Source organism: Lonchura striata, chromosome 1 (genome assembly GCF_046129695.1).
Source record: "Lonchura striata isolate bLonStr1 chromosome 1, bLonStr1.mat, whole genome shotgun sequence".
NCBI lineage: Eukaryota > Metazoa > Chordata > Aves > Passeriformes > Estrildidae > Lonchura > Lonchura striata.
This window is the reverse complement of record NC_134603.1, coordinates 92,039,624-92,060,766: the sequence shown is the minus strand read 5'-3', so window position 1 is coordinate 92,060,766 and position 21,143 is coordinate 92,039,624. Positions and strand designations below refer to the sequence as shown.

Sequence of the window (21,143 nt, the reverse complement as noted above, 5' to 3'; positions counted from 1 at the left end):
AACTTGCAGTCCTGAAAGAATACAGCAAGAGCAGAGTACATTATCTTCTCAGCAATCAAAACACAACATAAAAAGTATCTCAGATCCCACCAGGTGTTTTATTTCATACCCAGCTGATGTATTTTGCTTTAATTAGAGATGGACTTTAGTTATTTTTAAGTCCATTTGTAGTAAAATGGCAACACAAAACAATTACTTAAAAGTTCTTAAACTGGAGAGTCCATCTTGTTTTCTAATTTTTCACCCAATTATGCTTTTTTTTCCACAAGAGGAAAAACTAAGGATGCTAGATTAAATTTTCAAGATACATTAATAATTTTCTGTAGTGAAAGTAATGTATTTTTTAATACAAAAATGGAGGAATTAGAGAGATGCACAAAAACACTCTTTTAGCACCACAACCCAATTAACAGGCTCCTATCACCAGCTACAGGTCTGGGAGAGATCAAAACAACACACTTTTCCACTGGAGCATGCTCAGGTATGTATTTCTCATAACAGTTGATATTTTATGCTGTATCAACCACTAGAAATCACTTGGACCAGTGTACAACAAGGGCCTTACAAACGCAGCCACAAAACGTATGGTTTTCACCGTGCTGCCACTTGGAAGGAAAGAATCCTCCTGTGGGTAGCTGTGCACCCAGCATCTCCCCAGGGTGCACCCCAATGCCCAGGCACATTATCACTGAGCGAGGAGAGCAATGCCAGGCGCAGCTGAGGTGTTGGAGGAGAAGCAGCGGGTTCACAGCAGGAGCAGCAAAGCAACAGTTTGTCCTGGTGGGGGCTGCCCTCGCTCCTCCCTCACCTGCACCTGGGGCACCATCTATCACATGCTAAGAAGCAGTGCTGTGGGATCCCTGTGCTACAATATCGGCAGAAACCACTGAGTAAATGATAACCCTAACAACCCCGCTTGTAATTCCCTTTGGACTCTCTCATAAATACCAGGTAGCCAGCCTTGGTCTTTAAGAAATATTTCTTCAGGGGAAAATTGCACCTCCAGTGAAGAGAATCCATCAGTCACTTAAATTCAGCAGGACTGACCTTTGAAGCCAAAAGCACTGCACTTATCCTCCTTTAATCATAAATTTTTGGAGCAGGTCTTCCAAAGTAATTTCAGATACATGGTATATTTTTTCTTTTTAATTTTTTTTTTTTTTAATTTATAAAGAAAGGAGCTTAGTGCAATATGTCTTTATAAAGATTATTAACACACTCAAAATCAGGCTCACATTCAATTCATTCACTTGATAGGTTGTGATGTTCCTAGCCTTTTTCTGTGTGCCTGAAAAGATGGATAGATACATGATTTTTCTAATGATAAACCTCAGTAGGCAGCTAAGCACCACTCAGCTGCTCACTCACTCTCAGTGGAATAGGGGTGAGAATCAGAAGGATAAAAGTACAAAACCTCATGGATTTAGATGCAGACAGTTTAGACCCATAGACTGATTTGTGTTGGAAGGGACCTTAAAAGCCATCCAGCTCCAATCCTCCCACCGCGGGCAGGGACAACTTCCACTAGACCAAATTGCTCAAAGCCCCATCCAGCCTGGCCTTGAATGCTGCCAGGGATGAGATATCCACATCTTATTTGGGCAACTCATCACCCTCCAGTAAAGAATTGCTCCCTAATATCTAATCTAAACTTTATCTATTTTAATTTGAAGCCATTCCCTTTTGTCCTATCACTATGTGCTCTTGTAAAAAGTCTTCCTCCATCATTCTTGTAGATTCCATTCAGGTACTGAAAGGTCATGATTCAAATACCCTGAAGCCTTCTCTTTTCTAAGCTGAACAATCCCAGTTCCTTAGCCTTCCCTCATAAGAAAGGTGCTCCATCCCTCTGATCATCCTGGTGATCCTGCTCTGGATTTGCCCTGAAAGGTCCATGTCCTTCCTCCTGTGCTCAGGGCTCCTGAGCTGGATACAGCACTCCAGGTGGGGTCTCACCAGAGCAGAACAGAGTGGTAGAATCACCTCCCATGCTCTGCTGGCCATGCTGCTTTTGATGCAACCCAGGATATGGTTGCCCTTCTGAGCTGCCAGAGTTTATTTTTTTAAATGAGGGGAAAAAAAGAAAAGGAAGTAGGGAGGGAACCACAAGTAAACAGTGATGCAAAAGGAAACAATTGCTCACCACCAATTGACTGATGTCCAGCCAGTCCCCAAACACCTTTCACCCACTCCCCTCGCACTCCATTTTATTGCTGGACATGACATCATATGTTATGGAATAACCCTTTTGTCAAATGGAGTCAGCTGTCCCAACTTCTTCCCCTCCCAACCTCATGCACAGCCCCAGCCCACTCACTGATGCGGTGGTGTGAGAAACAGAAAAGATGTTGACACTCTGTAAGCACTGTTCACCAATAGGTAAAACATCCCTGTGTCATCAACATTGCTATAATAAACCCAAAACACAGCCCCACACAAGCTACTGTGACAAAATTTTATCTCAGCCCAAACCAGCAACTCCTGTGGAAGCTGGAAATACCAAAATTTTAGGTTTTGTGCCACCATTCCAATATTGCCATTTCCCACCAAATGGAAAGCACCACACATGAACATGGACCACACTGCTTCAGAGCCTGGCTTATGGATGACCATTTCCCAGTGAAGTCCCTGGGCTCATGTTTAAGAGTAATGAAATTTGATCTTCACCTGATCTTCCCTCCCTCGCTGTTGAGGGAGGGACAAAACCAGCCACAGCCTGGACAAAAGGCTTTCCGGAATTCCGGAATGGGATGAAAAGTTCCCAATCTTTTTTGCCAGTTTTTTTATTATTATTTTTCTTTTCTTTTTTCTTTTCTTTTTTTTTACCCACTGCAAGACTTGGAATATGCTCAGATTAAGAACGCAGCAGGCAGACAGCAGGATTAAGGGACAATGCACAGTAAAATCATGCTCCTCATGGTTGTAGCCAAGCCAAAAATTCTTTTTCCTCCAATTTCCCACTTGTAAAACAGGCACTCATTGTTACCTTTGTTATTCTACCAGCAACAGTGAATTTTTGCACAGCACTCTGAATGCAATATCATGGTGTCAGGAACCTCAGCACTGCTACGGTCCTTAATTTTGCCTTCCCACCCACATCCCAGCTCTTAACCAGCAAAAAGAACAAAAAAGATTATTTTCTTTTCATTACAGAAAAGTTTTGTGACTTGTAATTCTATTATGTGACCTTCACATTGCAGAAGAATTAGTTCAAAGTACTGAGCTGCACATGAAACACTAAAAAAAATAATATTTCCTTTAGAGACAAAACCAGTGAATGATTTTGCTTGTGCAGAAACAGCATGCAGATATCATATGTAATGGTAAATTAAAAAATCTAAGTATAAAGTACTTATTATCAGTCAAGATTTGTGGCAAGAGGCACATTTTTTTTTTAAGTGTTTCAGAATTTCCTCCCTAAGTTACTTTCAGGGAACAAGCAGATCATTTTCTGACTATATTTTGTATTTGCCATAGAGTTTAGTACTTTCTCATGAATGTCTACTTTTTATTTTCTGGTTACCACTACTACTACAAAGAGAAGCAAACAAATGAGAAGTTATTTTTATGCACCCTGCAGTTTGGGGAATCATCCTTCAGTGATTGGATCATTGTTTTCCAAGAAAATTTCTCTGTAAATAGCACAATCTGCACAAGGAAAATTCAGTTTTGCTGTTTGTTAGTTCAAAGATCAAAATTTCAAATATATATATGAAAGTGTAATGTTGAAGGGTTTTCTTTCTGAATTAAGCAAGAGTATAAGCAAGGACTCACTGGAAAATACTTCTTGTAAAAGTTGCACTTGTTACATACATCACTTCACATATCAATACTGTTGCTAATAGATCAGGAGAGTTTTCTTTCAGTCAAAGAGACAGAAATCATACTGTATGAGCAGTCCCAGAAGGAATACCTCTAGTTGTTCAAAGCATATTTCACTTGCCTCTGGCAGGAGTTTCCGGATTAGTGTCATATATGTGTCAACATGAAACAACATAGGCTGCTTGTTCATACATTCCCTTTAGCCCCCCTTATATCAGCCTATATGCCAGCTGACACTGACTATACACATATATCAATATACTCCATCCAGCAAGTGCACTCCTCTGTCAGGCACTTGGTAATGAGACATAACCACCAAGTATGACTGAAGGGAAACTGAGGCAATGGCATAAATTAGATAAGGAATTAGGAATTAGGTATGCATTTCTAATTTGCATGCCACTAATTAGAAATGGCAGTGTATAAAGACGTATTTTGACTAATAAGCAGAGTTGCAGCTTGGTTTTTAAGACTCAGTTAGCTGATAAGACCTAGACACACAAAGATCAAAGTCTGTAATGGTTTTCATTAGTTTTTCATCAATAATAGCAGGAAAATTGTGGCTGGCATGCCTTAAACTTGGTATCTTCAGCCAGTACAGCTAGGTGTGAAGTTTCTTTGTCCCAGCCAGGAAATCAGCAATTGAAATTCTGACTCTAAGATTTGAATTCTTGGATCAAATCTCCTTTTGAAGTAAATGCTAGTGATTTTTCATTTATTACATGTGAAAAACAGTTACCTCAGGACCTTGAACAAGCAAAGAATAGTCAAATATGACTGCTTCTGAATTCCTGCATTTTGGGATACATGGCACATCCAATAGGCCCAAAGCTGTTTTCTAACCAATGGAGAAGCTGTAAAACTGATGTGCCCTCTGCATGACTTCCTCTGGTAGAGTAGCAGCATATAGAGTTAGCAGCAATCCCGTGACATGTTCTCCTTGGTGATGCAGCAGCTTAATAAATTCCTCCTGTCTGCCCCCTTCTTCTCTCCAGCCATTCCCTCCTGTGCTTGGAAAGCAGCTCCCTGAAGTCTCATGGGGCTGTACTTACTGTAGATCTAAGCCAGGTTAAAAATATCTGTCCCCAAAACTTTTTTTTTTTTTTTTTTTTTCACTGGTCCTGCACTACAGCCAGGGCACAGCAAACTCCATCAAGGAAAAAGATTACCCTTAACTAGACCCCTATAACATCAAAGTTTACTACCAGCCCCATAAACTAAGATTCTGAAAATATTTGTTTCCTCCATCAGCAGAACAAAGTGAAAACTACACAGATGGATATTGTGAGACCTAGAATAGAATCTTATAGCATGTTGCAATAGCTATAGCTAATTAAAACAAAATAAAAAGGCAAAACAAATAAACAAACAAAAATAAGAACTTAAAAACAAAACCAAAAAATCTTCCATGAGGTAGCATCCAGCAATGATTTGAGGATTTAGAAACACATGTGCAGCAATCCAGCACGCATCCAGGGAGGATGCCCACACATTGTGTGTGTGTCTTCTCACCTGTCCACTGCCTTGGAGAAGAGCAGGGCAGCCCTACTTCCTTCTCACCCCACACCTACTTCTCCAGTTTTTGATTGATGCAGTCTGAAGTCAAAAAAGCAATGAATTTGCCTTTCCACCCAGGATAATCAAAAGACTTAAAGATCACTGAAGATTTTTTTGTTTTATTGGCATACTAATATTTTAATAACCTGTCTTGGAAGAGACAGTTTCACTTGACAAGTGGGTAAGTTGAGCCAGAAAAGGCTGATTTCTGAGCATTACTTACCACGTTAGGAGAATAAGTGAGGTTTGGATTTCTTGGTTTTTGCTATCTTGGGTCACACCCAATCTGAAAACAAACTTTAATACTGCATTTTTCACTACTTCAGAAAAGGGTTTGAAGAACAATACTACAAAGCATGTCATTTTCTCATTTAAGACACTACAGTCTATAGGTTCATTGATTGCCTAGTTAGGATTTGGTTTGGACAATTAGTAGAATTTAAAAGCATCTTACATATTGAGTGGAAGACATTAAATGAGGAAGAAGTCTGTAATTTATAGGTCTCAATCCTGAAAAGCATTTATGCACACACTTTCTCTTTGCATGAATTACTTTATTGAATGCAGCAGAAAAGCTCACTCCCAACTGAGAGCATTTGCAGTAAGAGGATGTGTGAAAATTTCTACAGAACTGAAAAGGCATGATTACATTTCATTTTTTTCTGACCCCTCATCCTTCCTTCTCCCTCCCTTCCTTAAATACCAAGTTAAGGACTAAAGGAACTCATTCTAATATATTTTCAGTGATTTCACATTGGTATAATTTTACTGATTTGAGAGAACTATTCCTTATTTGGTGAAGATGAAAACAGTTTCAGATACTTACTGCTGATCAGTCACACATGAGATAGCCCAAATAGTAAACTCTTTTTCACTGGAAATTTCAACATGTTTTTTTCATACCCTAAGAAACTGAGGGTTTTCTCATGCAAATTTTAACAGCAGATAATGCAGAGTTAAAAAAGGTGCTGCTATAACATGAGCTTATATACAGTTTCTTGTCATGTTAATTCATTCCTATTCATTTATTGACTACTTAACAGGATCCAAAAAATTAAAATTGACAGATGAAAAATCCTTACCAGTTGTCATTTGCTACTGCTTTTTCTTTAAGTGAGACTTGTGCTGGGCTGGTTTACTACCTATCCAAAACAGGGGCCACAGATTGCTCAGTGGAGCAGTAATAACTTCCAGCTATTAATGAATAGCATCTTCTGAAATCAGCCTGATTTTGTCACTGCAGACTGTCCCACTGCAGCCTACATGGTGCTGACAAACAAAGCATGGAGCCCACTGGAATCAATGTAGAAACTACCACTGGGTCTGGAAAACCTGAGAGCATGCTGTCAATATACTACACAAGTCCCATCCAAAATGTAGGGACATCTAGAAACCTCCAGAAATCCATAGAAGCTGGTAGAAACAGCAGAAGTGACTTTTGTGAAGTACTAATACTCACAGGTGGGACAGCAACTGACAAGAATTTTTTATACAGCATGTTTAATCCAGATATTTTCTTGTGGGTTTTTCCCATGAGAGCTGAAAATATTAAAACTAACATCACTGGTTTACTTCTTTCCCTTTAAATCAATTCATCTCCCAGACTGTTGACATCAAAATTAAATGAGAATTTGCATAAGGTCATGTTAAACTCTTGTAAAATCAATCTCTCCCTCAGACTTCAAGAGTTCATTGAAAGGGCTAACAAAGCCCAGATCTACAAATAAGCAGGTGACTCTGCACAGTGCCACCCTGCCTCCTCACACCAGGACTTGGAACAAACCCTCAGCAGATCTTCCATTTTGTTCCATCTGAACCAAACCCATATTCTTCCTCTGTACCCTACAGAAAGCATAGAAAGGCAGTAGTAGTAAAATGTAGGATATAGTGCTCAAAATGCCCCTTTTCAGGCCCTGGCTCACTAATGTGGTCTTCCTAGTTAAGATTTTTCATGTTGCAAGTGGACACTGTATTGCAACTATGGCAACTGTATGTGGCTCTTTGTCTGAAAATGGGCAGATTACTTCTCCATTTTTGACTTATGAATCATAAATGGATGACGTTTCAGTTTGAAGTTATCAATATTCCCATAGATTAAGTTTAAGCCTTTAGATACTGCTTACACTTTACACTTTGGTGAAAGTAATCTTTACCGTGAAAAAGCAAGTTCTTCCTTAATATTCATAAAAAATGCCTAAAAAATCCCTTTTCTTTTTTGTTTCCTATTTCTCCCCTTATTTCCACCACCTTTTTAATGTCTTAATTAAGAATGTAAAATCTTGTCTTTTGAGAGATTTTGTAGATGCTTTCAAAGCAGTGGACAGCTGGACTAGAAAACAGCTTCATTTGTTGAATGAGTGAAGCTGCTGGATCTCTCACATGCATCCCTGCAACTGGTTATTGAGTTACAGTAAATTAAGACCAAAGAAAACAAAACAAAGGTGATCACAGGAGTTTATGCTGCAGTGAGATGTGCGTGGGCAAGTCACTCCTCAAGCAAAATCCAGCAGAACCCTTGTGAGATCCCAAAGATCCTCTGCAATAGCATGAGTGCAGGACTATAGGGTGAATTTAATGTGGAGCCCATCCTCTAAGTGCCTGGCTACATCCAATTCCTTCAGCCACTTAATTGCATCAGATGGATAGATTCTCAGTGTCACTTTATAGGAATAATAAGGTGTTGTAGTTTAATCCCAGCCAGCAGTAAAGACCCACACAGTTGCTGACTCGCTCTGCCACCAGTAGGATCAGGGAGAGAACTGGAAGGATAAAAGGTAGAAAACACATGGTTTGATATAAAGACAACTTAATAGGGAAAGAAAAAGTATCTCACGCCAGCAAAGCAAAACCAGGGATTAATTCACTTCTTCCCATGGGCAGGCAGGTGTTCAGCCCCCTCCAGGAAAGAACGGCCCCTCACATGTAATGGCTACTTGGGAAGACAAACACCATCACTCCAAACATCCCCCCCCTCCTCCTTCTTCTCCCCAGCTTTACATGCTGAACATGATGCCATATGGTCTGGAATACCCCTTTGGTCACTTGGGATCACCTGTCCTGGCTGTGTCTCCTCCAAGCTTCCCATTAATCTCCAGTCTCCTCAAATAGTGAGTGTGGCAGTACAAGAAGCAGAAAAGGCCTTGACTCTGTGCAAGCTCTGCTCAGCAATAAGAAAAATATTTATATTATCAACTCTGTGTTCAGAACAAACTGAAAACAGCCCCATACAGCCACTGTGAAGAAAATTAACTTCCCTCAAACCAAAATCAGCACATAAAGAAAACTGGACATTCAAGCTTGTCTCTAACCTTGAGGGCTTCTTTCTTTCCCTTGTACTAAACTATGACAATTTATCTGATAGAACAATAAATATCATATTAGCACTAGCACTCAATAGCACACTATAAGCTTCTTAGCACTTTATTCTGCCCTAAAAATGCTGTTTCATGCCAATAAAGTAGACTTATCTATGGCATTTGGCAAGCGATTCTGAAGTCTGCACTTTTACATGGAAGGAAAGTATTTCCTTTTGCATGCAAATAAATTATTTAAGGTAGTGGTTTTATGAAGCAAATAATGACACTTTACTGTATTGAATCCTTTTTTCCATCAAACATTTATGACAACAATAATATTGAAAAGCAACAGGACAGACCAGAACCAGGAGTCTTCCTGGTCATCCCATTAGCAAAAAGAATAGACATTATATTTTTCAAAAGAGTTGTTTTGTCTTCTTACAAGTGTTATAACCACTTTGCAGTCTTTAATAACAAGTTCAAAGATGGGTTCACCTTAACAAAAAGATGAATCTGGATTCACTATCCCATAGATCCCACAACAAAGCATATGCAGATATTTAATATGTTAAAAGCATTAACTTTTTGTTTTCTCTGCCCTCCCTCTCCCAAGCAGAAAAATCACAGGAAGGAGGCACGTGTCAGCAACCAAGATATTCTACTTGAACTGAAAAACTTAAGATTCAGTTCTTGGCTTAGATTCAGGTTCACTGTGTAATCTTGGACATGTCTCCAAGCTTAACTGCTATGGATAGCATAGACACATAAGTTGGGAAAGCTATGCAGGCTGGGGGACCTGTTTCAAACCCCAGATTCTGCCATGCCTGAATCAGAAACTAGATTCCGAAACAGCCACTGAGAATACATGATGGCAGCAAAGCCATTCCCTGGAGGAAAACATACTTTGACAGTGCAGGAAAGTTGCAGGAAAGAAAAGGAAAGCTCTGACCCAGCATAGCTGGTTTGGCACAGGATCCCAGTTTTTCCACAAACTCAGCCATGGCTGCACCTGAGCACAGCTACTGGGGTCATTGGTTTCCTGTGATGCGGAAATTACATTTTTAGAAATTAATTTTGGGGTGAGAAGGAAAGTAACCTTAAGAGTTGCAGCAAGGTAAAAACCCTTGCTTCAGCTACAATGAAGAACAAGCCTGTCTGGCATCCTTAGAAAAAATCTCCACCTGTAAGCTGCCATCTGGATGCAAGCTGACCAGGAACACACAATCTCCCTTCTCCTGAAACATGCAAGGCAATTACATTGGTCTCAATGGGAAATTTACACTTCATACCCTATTCATCTACTAGGAAACAGCTTCCTTTGGCACACAGGCAACAGGAACAAGCTGGTTTCATATCAGGGTGTCAAAGAATTTTCTTCAGGTTGGACCATGAATGTTCATCCTTGATGCTGACGAGATGCCTTGAGAGCAGCTTCTTTCACACGATCTGCAAAGCGTGCTACTGGATATACTGAATACTTTCCAGCACCATGCCCAGGGGCACAGTTTGCATCTCAACATGGCCAAGTAAGGAAATTCTACTTCAGTGTCCTAGACCAAAAGCACCACAGGTGCAGAAAGTTACTAAATACAAGCAGCTGCTTCATATAACATAAGGATACTTGAAAGGGGCAGTGAAGGAAATTGAGAAACCATGTGTGGGTGTGAAACATTGCATGATCATGGATATAGAAGAAGGAGGCCATATTTTCATAAGCCCAAATCAGATAGGGCTTTGTATCAGCAGTAAATTTGCCTGTTCTTACATGAAACAGTTTTAGGTGACAGGAGGAAAAACAGTGAATGTTAACAGGGATTTTGCGCCAGGACTTCAGCCTCCACAGACTGTTACTCACAATTTTTTAGTAGAGCTACATCATCCTATACTCATAGAGGATAAGTCTCTGACTTATGTGGAAAACTTTTCATTTTTTTTAAATTGAGTTCTCCCAGCAATTCTTACACTCAAAAAGCAAGCGTGCTTCAAATCCTGAGCATTGGAGGCTGCTGGTAGTGACAGTCCCACATTCAAAACCATAACACTGTGCTGAGTTCAACTTCTTGTTTGCATTTCGAAGAATCATAGACTGCTTTGGGTCAGAAGGGACCTTAAAAATCACCCAGTTCCAACCCCCCCTAGCATGGGCAGGGACAACTTTCAGTAGATCAGGTTGCTTAAAGCCTCACTCAACCTGGCCTTGAACATTTCCAGGGGTGGGGCATCCACAACTTCTCTGGGCAACCTTTTCTAGTGCCTCACCTCAATGTCAGTAAAGAATTTCTTTCTAATATCGAACCTAAACCCACCCTCTTCCAGTTTAAAGCCATTACCTCTTGTCCTATCACTACAACCCTTTGTAAAAAAACACCTTCCAGCTCTCTTATGGGCCTGCTTCAGAAACTGGAAGGCTGCTCTAAGGCTTACCTAGAGCTTTCTCTTTTTCCAAGCTGAACAACTCTCTCAGCCTGACTTCATAGGAGAGGTTCTCCATAGCAGAGGCTCTCCAGCCCTCTAATCATTGTTATGGCCCTTGTCTGGACTCATTCCAACAGGTCCCTTCTTATATTGGGGGGTCCAGAACTGGACACAGTAACCAGGCTGGGTGTCTTGAGATCAGAGTACAGGGGCAGAATCAACTCCCTTGACCTCGTCATGCTACTTTTGATGCAGCCCAGGACACTTGGTCTTCTGGACTCCAAAAACATATTGTCAGGTCATGCTGAGTTTCTTACCAACGCCCCCAAGTCCTTCTCCTCAGAACTGCTCTCAGTCCATTCTCAACCCAAGTCTATTTGTGCTTGGGATTGTCCCCACTCATTGTCCCACAGGTGCAGAACCTCATACTCAGCCTTGAGCTTCATGGGGTTCGGACAATGCCATCTCAAGTTCTCAAGTCAAGGTCTCTCTGGATGGCATCCCCTCCACCACGATGGTGCACCTGCACCACACAGTTTGGTGTCACTGGTAAATTTGCTGAGGCTGTCCTCAATCCCACTGTCCAATCACCAACAAAGATGGCCCCAACACCAACCCCTAACACCTCTTGTCACTTGCAGATGTGGTGGAATTAAATGCTTTGCTCCTATTTGTTTCCATTCCTATGTGATAATATTTCAACTCAGAGACTAACAACACAGTGTGATATATGTTTACACAGTTGTATTTTAACATTTTGCTATATAAAAGTTAACTAAAGCCAAAGTGAAAATTACTGATAAAGATCTTTCTCTTTCCTTTGTATTGCTGCCATTAATACTGTAAGTTGTTTCTTAAATACTAGCCAAAAATTTTATACTTGTTTGGGAACTAGTCAAACCTGTGCTCCTTGCTTTCCAGTAAAAATTGTCACATGTTAAGAGACTCACATCTTCTCAGATCCTCCTGCTACCTCTTGTCCATCATTATCTCAGATTAATGCCTGTACCTCCTTTGTTCTGCAATGGCCTTTGCTGACAGTTCTCAAAAAAAGTATTTTGCTGTACCACAGGTTGAGAAATGCATGCCAACAACCATCCTTCTCATTTAAGTTACCACAGAGGAGTCACATCATGCCGTTTTCTCTGGGTCATTTGTGCAATGTCAGGTAAGGCAGGATGTGACTCAGCCATGACTGGGTTCAGAAGTAGGACTCTGAAATCTTCTGGTTTCAATTTACCTTGGGAATCCTTGGGACTGGCAGAAAAAGGAAAGTGAACCAAGAAAAAATGAATGATAAATGCTCTAAACCTTGGTCTTCTTCAAAGCCTTCATGTATCCCTTCCTCAGAAGACATTGATTCTGTAGTCTCTGAGAGGTAAAGGAGATTAGGGAAACTTATTCTCTCTCTCTTTCTATTCTATTTTTTTCCCAGCTCCACAGAAGAAATCTTCCTTTCCTCCAGTTCTAGGTTGTTTAATATTAGAAAGCAATTGTTCTGTCAGCAGTACCTGGAAAAACTCTTCCCAAATGGAAGATCCTATCTTCTCTTTTCCTTCTAGTGAGGGTGGCTTGGAAACCACCTTCTCATGAACCAGGCCTCAGCTTCCACCTTTGCTTTGAGACAAATCCTCGTTGTATTTTGCCTAAGGATGTCCTGTGCTCTGAAGGATGGCTTGATGCCATCTTTCACAAAACCCAGAGAACCTTAGCATTCCTGATCTCAGAGATACACGCAAGCATACACTGAAATTCTGATCAAGGCTGTGGAAGGCTGCATGTCTTATACATTTGTAATTTTAATATAAAACCATAAGACACACCTATTCACATTCCTTTAGCCTAGAAAGTCACTTTTTCCTAACAGCTGAATGATATCACAGCCTCTCTTACACAGTGTGGTGAAGGTGAATGAATTTCATTGCTCTAAATTTCATAGAACTTCACATGACTTGAATATGGAAGCCAGAGACAGCCACATTTTAAACTTCTGCTATTCACGAAAACAAAGAGCATATGTCTTATCAATTCCATTAATCCAACTAATCTTTTCATTGAATACTTAGCATTAAGAGACATTTATACTCAAAATAAGGAAAGTGATATGTTTCTATTCCATACATTGTTTTATTTCACTGAGTCCTTCCCATTACATTTTCTTAGACTGACATGACTCAAAAATGGCCCTGCAAATACAGGATCATTTCTCCCATACAGACCTACTTGCACAAGTGGACCCCCCCAAAGGTGGAACAGATCCAAAGAGAGGACAGAATGACAAGAGGGGAAAGGAACTGGAAACATATGATAACCTTTTAGGACAATTCCCACAATTTTTCCAGGTAAACATGTCTGATATGAGCACTTCAATCATGCACAGATAGATGACACATCTGTGTGTGGGCAGAGGATGAAATTGGGTGTGGACTGCGTGCCTCTGCAATAGGAACAGTGATAGGTCTAACTCAGCACCAGAGGCACTGAGTCATCTGTTCAGAGCTTAGAGTTCTTCATCATTCCCTTTATCACATGGAAAATCCTGGCTGGATTGCCTGAAAATTATTCCTTGCTGGCTGGGACCCAACCTGAGACAAAGGCCAACAGCACAGCAGGATTTAGACACACTTGGAAACCCTCCACACAGCCCACTGATTCATGGAAAAGGATTGTATACCCCCACAATAACACCGAGCACTCAGAACAGTTATTTTGCTTCTTTCAACCTTCTACAGAATGAGCATAGGTGAAAATAAACAGGCTTGTAAGTATCTTAAGTGACACTTGAAGCATTGAGCTCAGAGGCAATTGAAAAATCCAAGCATCTAATCCAGTGTATGGAAGTGTGTAGAGAAAAAGCAATATCTAATTTTGGGCAATGATTGCCATGATCACCACAGATGCTGACAGTGAGTAAACATCTCTATATTCTGAAATCATGCCCAGCATCAGTTTCACATTTTCCTTTTCCTACCTTTTCAACACAAATTGGTAAAATAGCTACATGCCAGCAAACCCAGTGGCATGATGACAAAGATGTACTCCCTTATTCTCAAAGCAAAAACACAACAACAGCCAATCTTAACAGCCTGAGCCAAAGAAAACCTCAAAATCTTATGAAGACATGACAATATCACACAATAACACCACAAGCAAGATATTTGCTGTGGCTTTACTTCTTGTACCACCTCGCAAGACCATAGCAAAAATCTGGTCTACATAAGTATTCCTGCTATAGGCAAGAAGAAAAAAGTATATTGTTACTGCATAATTTCCAGATGCAGGTCTTGACCACTTCCTATATGCAGTCAAGTGAGAAGCATTATAGGAGAGGTATTATGTATAACAGAGGAACTCTATTACCACCACCCCTAACAAGAGAGGGGGAAAAAAGGTGGTACTTGTTAGAATAGATATTGTTCCCAATTCTCCCCCAGCAGATAAAACATACACACGCTGTGGCAAGAGCAGATTGCAGGGGGTGAGCAACCAGAGGAGTGCCTAATTAGCCCCTCTAGTTGAAGAGTAGCTGATTAAATGTGCCAAGTTCAGGGCTCTAGGCTGGAGGTCAAGCCCATCTTTATGTTCTCTCCTCCTGCTTTTGTTGTTACTCAGAAGTGGCTTCTGCATCAGTAAAACCTTTCAGATCAAATCGATAATATTGGTATCTAACTCCCCTCTTAACATCTGGCTTTCTAGTAAATCTTAATTGGTATTCAAGTTCTCAGAGAATGGTTTGTCTGTTGAAGAAAGCAAAGTTTCTATTACAGCTTAGAGAGCTTATCTCCTTCCTGCCTAACGCAGGATTTCTTTTTCTTTTCGCTGAAACAGCTGGAGACCACCACCACCATGGGAGACTGGAAAGAGAACTGGATGAACTCTGAATCTAACACAAATCACAGTTTCTGTTCTCTCAAAAAAGCATGATCAAATGATTAATGATGAGAGTGAACCATAGCTGAGACACAGGCTGATCCCAGAAAGTGAGTCAAACCCAAAAGTTCACCAGCACAGATTTTTATTTCGATACCAAAGATCAATTTTGTCAGAAGGTTCCTAAAACAGAAGTCAGGGTGAATGACTAAAATCTGGATAGACAAGATCCCGCAGCAGCCATCAGATAAAATCAGTTAAAAATGCAGTTTGTTACAGAAGTCAGCCAGCTCTCTACATGTCCCAACAATGGTACCCCCAAAAATGCAAACCCCAGCTGCATGTAAATAGACAGTTCAGTTCTTCACATACACCCTGACTGCCTCTCATTAGCATGAAGCCTACACGTATTATAATGGTTTGTTGAGGTCTGACAAGAGAAGCCCAAGCAATGTTATCTCAAGGATTCCTTGTGCCCCCCAGGCGTTCTCTGTGCCCTCCACTGTCTTTTTGCAGCAGTTGGACCATGAGCTGACTGCAAAGGGAGCCCTTTGTTCTGTTTGCAGAAAATGTGTGAGTGACGACAGCAGCAGGAATAATAAATATGAATGGTATTACGCACAGATGCAAACATCCCTGCAGAAAATTCAGCCATAGGGTGAATACCAAAATTTCACTTGTCACATAGCTATTTATAAAGTCAAAGAGACTCAGAAATAGCAAAAAATATGTATCCTTGCCAAAAACGTCTCCCAGAGTGGACAGCCCCAGGGGCTGAGATCTGAGCTCTGCTCCAAACAGCAGTAGTACCTCCCCAGCGGGGAATTCCCAAAACAGGAAAGATACCCCAGAGCTGACACAAAGCCAGGAGATTTGGCTCCCACGCCAGACTTCCTCCAGCTGTCAAGACAAGTGTGTCATGGTTAAAAAACCTGCTGTACTCTGGCTATTTCCTGCTTGAGCCGTGGCAGGCTGGGCAACAACAAGAGAAGCCCAAGGGTTCTGTTGAGCATCTCTGGCCTAAGATCAGATGGGCACCCAGCCCCATCCTCTCCAGTGGCATCCAGAACTGCGTGGCATTTCACACAAGGTCTTTTATCAGTCCCTATAAGCCTTCTACCACCCTTTTTGTAGTAATGCTTTTATGGCGTTACTCAAGAGTTCATCTGTCATCCTGCTGGCTGCACTTCTTTCTCTTTGCCACCACTCCCCTCAGAGCCATACCTGTGAATTACCTTTTGCTTCCAAGGTATAAGAAAGATCCTTTTGGGGTCAGCACCCCGCTGGGGTTATAAGCATGCAAACTGAAGCTTTAAACAAGTCCATGCACCACTGAGGTTGTATCTTCAAGGGATGGGGTAAGCCCTGAGGAGGGGTGATTTTATCTGCTGATATAAGAGTGGGCAGAGAGAGATCTGCAAGCTGTCCCAGGCCAGTATAGACTCAGGCTTTAAAAGTCCCATGTGGTTAAACAATGACTCATGGTTGATCCCTACCTTGTCTGTCAACACTCACCACTTCTTTACATCCATACCATTACTAGAGCATAACTGAAGACCACAAGAAGGGGTAGAAGTGAACAACATTAATTCAGAACACACCACAGCTCACTCAACTCCTATGCAAAACAGAAAATCTTGAGGCAGTGGATATTTTATGACTTCTTAAAATAAAGCTTAAACATAATTCAAGTTGTTTTTTTTACATCACCTGCAAAAGAAGAATTAATCAGAGGAGCACAAACTGAACACTAGAAGACTCTCAAAAACCTGCACTGGCTTCTTTTGCACCCAAGTCTACTCAAAAGAGTACATGTAAATATATGCATAGGAAGCAATACTTAGATGCACATTTCCACTCATGTGTATAAATATTCAGTAGAGTGCTCCTCTACTGTGGCATCCTTTTAAATACAGCATCGCTTTAAAATCCTTCATGAGTTGAGACACAGACCCATCTTACCTTCCTACTTCCCAGCTTCTCTTCACCTCTTGAAACCAAATCCTCCTTGCTGTCTCTATGGTGACAGTGACGTCCATGTCCCCCCGATGAGATGGCTGCTGGCACACACATCAGGTGCCAGAGCAAATCCGTCAGCAATAGAAACCTCTCCAGCTCCTCCATGGGACACGATGCTCTTCTCCAAAACTCACTCAGACAAACAACCTGGTAAAGAAAACAGTGTTAAGCCACCATCCTATGCCTAAGAGAGTGGGTAACTGGGTCTAAAATAGTTTTTTAATTTTCTCTTCAATAATAATTTCTGCTACTTGGGAAATAAATGTGATAGCACTGCTATCAAAGAGCATATCTGGATAACCTCCACACAATGAACTAATCAAAGGTAATTTCTGCCAGAGCGTTTGATAGTGTGAAGATACTTGCGTCATGAAGTAGAAGTAGCTGATAAGCAGCACGATGAAAACCTCCTGCAATGTCCATCCATCTTGGCACAAGGAACCAGCAGTGACAGAAGGATGTTTCTTGGCACATGGTTAGTGGGTAGAGGAGCAAGATTTTTATCAAGTGCTAAGTGAGAAGCACCAGGTGGAACCTGCAAAGATGTGCCTTTCAGGCAGCCACAGAAGGTGGCTCCAGTGACTTTCTCTCCTTAGGAGAGACACAGTGAGTCACTGGGGTTGCAGAACACCAGCTATTATATACAGCCCTTGTTGTATTTTATGGTGTTCAACAACCTAGTTGTTAAAGCACAACCCCATTCTAACATGCTGTCCTGTAGCACCCTACAGGCAAAGCAAAGGATTTTCAGTCCCCACGAGCTCTTCCCTTCTGACTGCCCAGATGGGGGAATATGTGCCAGGCAAACAGCTTTGGCTTTCTGCCACAGTCCACCTCCAGCACCAGCTGATAGATGCACTCACTGTAGATGCTCTAGATTATCTTTATATTCAACTGACTTTATGTAAGTTTACAGCTGAAGGTATCTGTCACTTCTCCATGTCATTGCAACCCTGCTCCCCAATGCAGGCACAGACATCAAAGTGTTTGTGGAAACAGGCCTTACCCAGAGGATTTTAACCATGCAAGAAACTCTGCTGCAGTCAGCTAACTTAAAATTCTTCTCTGATAATGTCATCAGGTCAAAAATTAAGAGTCCTATTTGATCCAGATAAATTTTTGGAAAATTAAATACAGACAGTGATTAGTCCCATATTTCCCTAAGCTTTCATGTTCTTTTTCACTGATCAGACAAAAAAAGAGATAGTCCATCATCCTAAAGATGAAGACTGCAATGGCCAAGCATGTTAGGAACAATCCAGAAAAGCAATAATAATTTTTAAAATCAATAAATACAACAATATATGACTAAAACTTGCATTGCTATAATGTATGCTAAAGATCTAGTCCCCAGAGTGGGTTACTGGTGTACCACATGCATTGTTTGGATTTTTTTTTTCTCTGTGTTTTCTTGTTCTTATTTATCACCTTTTTTCTAGCACTTGGATTGTATATGCTTGGAATTAGAACATACTTGTTGCTCTGCATGCTGCCCTTCTCATGCTTGGTTGCTGGACCCTGCCTGAGAGCTTTGATGCTACAATAATACAAAGCAAGGCAGTTTGAGAAGATATACAATGAAAGTCCAAAACAAGACAGTATTACAAGACTTAGTTGCATATATAGCCTGTAAGAAGTGAGAACTCCATCCAAATGATGCAATGACTCAGTTCCATAATTAGTAGGCACAAAAATTATCTTTTCATCCAAAGTAATGGAGTTTTCTCTGTATTTTCCTCCCCACGGGAATACCAGTTATAGTTGTGCCACAGCAGCCAATAGATTTGTCTTCAAACAACCACAAATGAAGCAGAAGCACAGAAAGATCTGTTTCTCCCAGCTCATACAGGACTAATTTCTATTTCACAGCAAGGAGATATAAAAAGCATCCTAAACAAATCTCAGGGTGCCTAGGTCACTGGAACAATCAGGCTTGTATTTCCTGATGTCAGCAGAGTTCCACAGGTGCCTGTAAGTCCCTTTCCATTAGGGACTTACAGAGATCCCCAGCGATGCAACAGAGCGAAGCAAAGGTCATTTGGGCAGGTCCATCAGCCAAGGGAGTACTGGGAAGATCCAGGAAACCAAAGTATAACTTAAAAAATTCCTTCTCTAGTCGTCAGAGATGTTTAGCAGTAGAAGGTGACCACAGGGTGCAGCAGTGTCCAGGTGAGAGCACGCAGAGCCACTCCACAGTAAGAGGAGGAGGTTCCACTGAGAGTATCACAGTGCATTGCAGAAAAGAGATCAGTCTCCAAGGGCTAACCTGTAACACACATAAAAGTTTAAAAGGAAAAGCACCACCAGAAGAGGACCAGGCTTTAAAGTAACTAACCAATGAAAGGCAAACAGAAGTTTTAAACAGAGCATCCCAAACAAAACCTTTGATACAATAATTTTGTGTATGAAAACAAAAATTGATACCTGTGCACTATTGTACACTGTAAAAAGAAATCTCAAGGGATTTAATATTTGGGCTTATTGAGGCTACAAAGTGATCTTTCAAAAAGACCCTCCTTCTCAATCTGCATCCATTTTATATTTCACAGTTATTAAAACACCATGCTATCTAGACTTCAGAGTTTAGATCTCATAACACCAATAATGCACATGGTTAAACATCATGTATTTCACACCACAACTATTTACACCTTTGAGTGCATTTTTTGTATTCTGTGGCTATATCAGACTGGGTGACTTTTAGGATTTTTTCGTCCCTGGTCTTGTCTCTGGTCTTTTGCTGTTTTCATGCTTTTAAAGTTTCTAACAGCAACAGTTTAACACATTTCTAATTGGAAATGCACAATAATTACAATGGGGTGGGTTTTTTAATATAAAAAGGCTATAATTATGCCTTTTGCTCTGTTTGACAAAGCTATGATTTTTACCAAAACACATGACCAGCCCTCGGGTGGTCTATTCACAGCAAACAATGTATTGTCCTGCACACACAAGACAGACAAGATGTTGTTTAATTGAGACTCAGACTTCATTTACTTAACTTTTATGAAAACTACCAGCAATAACTTGTAGAAGATACACCATTATTTCTTCTTCCATCAGCTTAGCATCATTGAAGGTTGCCATAATCAGCTGCTTCTTTCTCATGTACCTGGTTACATTTAGCACTGGGACACTACAGTTCTCTTTGTATGAGGGTTAAAAAGCCTTGTTTCCACATTACATCAGACATACAGAAATATACAAAAATCTATTGCCACATTCTCCAAGAGATTTCTTTCCTGAAGTCCAACCTTAGTTCTCAAGACATTGAAAGCTTAGTTGCTCTGTTTCTTGGAGCCTGAACCCAGATAAGTCATTAGAAGTTGAGCAACTCCTTATCTAAAACAGGTTAAAAATTCCATCTCTACAATCACAAACCAGTCCTCCACCATTTCTGGATAGCTTTGATATCAGACATAATAAGATGAAGCTAATGAATTATTTCCACCATTCTCAGAGTCAGAAAGGTTTGCAAGTGACCATCAAAAGCTGTTCAGACCAGTCTGGCACAAAGTCACTTCAAAGCAGTTAACTTTGAAAGCATCATTTCCATAAGAGGAAAGTTTGAAGACATGTTGTTGAATCTATCTGCTTGAACAATTATTGTGGGGGGGGTTATGCTGGATTGCACTACTGCCCAGAAAAATGGCCAAGAGACACAAACAAGTGATCTCCAGGCTTTTTAGTGAATAGTCCGCTTTCATGGAACTTGAGAGCCAAGTGAAGTGGCATGAGTGATGATGAGATGAGTTGGCATGACAAGGGAAGAAGCTCACCAAGGCAGCCATCAAAATCTCTTTGCTCTGCTTTCCTGGAGACTCCACCAGTTCCTTGGATCACTTTAAAACTGCCCCCACAGCTGCCCATCATCCTTATGCTTGCAAACCTTGTGCCTGGGCAGGACAATTGCAGCTCATGTCTCCCTTGAGCAGAAGGCAAGTTGGCCGTGTCCATCTCATCCAACAGCTGTGCTCTCCTCAGTTTGAGTCTGCAGAGCCAGGGCACCCATGAGAGCCTGTGTTTGTCCTACCTGCAGTGACACCAGTCCACTGTGGTGTGCTCTCTCCAGCAATGCCTGTCTCTTCCTGTCAGGAAAACATGACTGCACACTCCATCCAGGAGTCAGCAGGAAAAACAGCACGTAGCCAATATGGATATTCA

At 41.0% G+C, this 21,143-nt stretch overlaps 1 protein-coding gene across 1 annotated transcript in view; it reads right to left on the bottom strand.

Annotated features, from left to right (window-relative positions):
* The window catches only part of LOC110472633 (uncharacterized), a 93,148-nt gene extending 76,166 nt beyond the window's left edge, over positions 1-16,982 (bottom strand). Inside the window, exon 1 of the mRNA XM_021534487.2 lies at positions 16,923-16,982. The gene's annotated coding sequence lies outside the window, so the exon portion shown is untranslated. The remainder of the gene's footprint in view (positions 1-16,922) is intronic.
* Positions 16,983-21,143: the final 4,161 nt, after the last annotated feature.